Raw genomic sequence first — 2,252 nt, 5'->3', positions numbered from 1 at the left:
CCTGCATACCTCACCGCATACATCTAGTGAACACTTAAAATTTTTTTATTTAATATTATAATTAAACTTAAAAATAAAATCTTATTATAACCAAGAGTTTAAAATAAATAAATAAAAATCATCATAGACGACACTCCGCGTCGTCCACGCTAGATGCCCAAAATATATATATATCTAGGCGCTTGGATTCATTCAAATGCCTGGACCATGTCACCAAAGAGTATCTGGATCAATTCCCGGCAGTAACGGATCTAGAAATTCAAGTATAAAGGGGCAGATCATGATAAATAAGGGGTGATATCCTCCATCTCCACCAGTGGAATCCTATAATACTAAGGGTTCCATCGCTGACAAGGGGGGTGACCGTCGATGCCAACCCCACTGGATCCGCCCCTGATTTCAGGCACCACTATATATATATATATATATATATATATATATATATATATATATATATATATAAAAGAAAATAGAAGTAAATTAAATTAAGAATCATCAATGTTAATGAGTTTATATTTGATAAGTAAACATTACAAACAAAAAAATAAAATTCATATCTTACATTGGTACTAGAAAAATGAAAACCACCATGAAATATAAACTCCCAATAATATATTTTACTATTAGACGAATATAAATAAGTTTCACCAAACTGAATACGAAATTTTTTTTTACCAACTAATGTAATCATTAATTAGAGAGTTTAAAAGATAGAGCAGATGTGTCGAAGCACAAGAGTTATTCGAAGGCCCATTGATTCTCCCTACGAACTTTTTCCTCTTCTTCAGGGGTGAAGTCGTTCTTGATGTTGAACATCTTACGAATCTCTTCAGGAGTCTTTCCTATAATCATATCAGCTATACTTTGGCATAACAAATCCAGCAGCCCCTTAATGTCCATGTAATTTGCAGCCTGAATACACCAGAATATGCTATCAATACAAAATAAATCTTTAGAAATTATAAGAAACAAAATTACAATAAGAGCGTTGGATGAACTAATAATAAAAATAATTTCATGCATCTGTTGATAACAACTTTCACGCTCGTAAAACAACACCAATAGTTATTTTTCAAATTAAATTAATGAGCCTTCAATAGCCCCTTCTCCTCTGTCTCCCCCTTTCTCAAATCCGTCATATACAACTTCGCAATAATCCAAAAATTCCACTACTTCCAACACTAAATTGAACAACCTTAACTTTTGACGACAGTAAACCAACTCCAAAGAGTTAAATTGTTTTCCAGAATTATCAAACAAAAACAATGAGAAAAAAAGTTAGCCAACAACAAATTCTTAACCGAATAATAAGATAATTAGGGAACGAATAAATTCGAATGGGGAAAAAGGATACGAAAAATATCGAATCTCACCAACATAAGTTCGAATAGGGTGGCTTGGTCGACTTTAACGAAATTGTCATCCCAAGACTTGAGTTCTGCCTTGTCGTCGGAAGACTTGGCAGGATCATCGAGAACGTGCTTCTGGGAGTACTCAATGACCTTGACAAGGATCCTGGAGGTGACGTTGTGGAGGGGGATCGTGTCCTCTGCACAGTCGAACTCGACCATGTGCTCGATGGTCTTGGACACCATGGCCACCGCAACGTCCACCTCAAAAACGCCTCGCCGTCGGAGCTCAACAGGGTGATCTTCTTCTTGTCCATTGCAATCGGCGAACGGAGGAAGCGATCGTTCGAGGAGACAGAGGGAGAGAGATCGTTCGAGGAGACGGAGGGAGAGAGAGGATTCGAACCAACCGACGAAGAAGGTTAAAGAGTCGATTGAACCACAATGGCAGGCGGGGCATAGCTTTATATAATGATCGAGGGGGGCAGTTATTGCCGTGAAAAAGTCTCTGACAATTGAATTAGTATTTTGAAATAGTACAACTTTATCATTATAATTCATAAATTTAGAAGAAGGAAAAAAATATTTTTTTAAATACGGATGATGATGATATAAATTTAAAATTTACTTTAATCATACAAATTTTCTTAACAAATCATTTAAAATTTTTTACCTAAATTTGTAATTTATTAAAATCTTGTAATTAAAGAACAATCAATTGTAATCAATTTAATAAATCAATAATAATTTTTAGACAAAAAAAAATATCTTTTAATTTTAGTATCTTTATATTAAAAAAATATTAAAATAACGTCTCATCCTAATTTTTCATCTCAAAAATATTTTGTCATTGTATTATAATATATTATCATAGTCAAAATTGCTCTAATAAATAAAATTACT

At 33.6% G+C, this 2,252-nt stretch overlaps 1 pseudogene; it reads right to left on the bottom strand.

The window, feature by feature from the left end:
* Positions 1-738: 738 nt before the first annotated feature.
* LOC121987625 lies at positions 739-1,666 on the bottom strand (annotated as a pseudogene).
* Positions 1,667-2,252: the final 586 nt, after the last annotated feature.

This window comes from Zingiber officinale, chromosome 5B (genome assembly GCF_018446385.1).
Source record: "Zingiber officinale cultivar Zhangliang chromosome 5B, Zo_v1.1, whole genome shotgun sequence".
In the NCBI taxonomy this organism is placed as follows: domain Eukaryota; kingdom Viridiplantae; phylum Streptophyta; class Magnoliopsida; order Zingiberales; family Zingiberaceae; genus Zingiber; species Zingiber officinale.
Note: the sequence above shows the minus strand (reverse complement) of the source record. Positions and strands in the feature narration are given on the sequence as shown.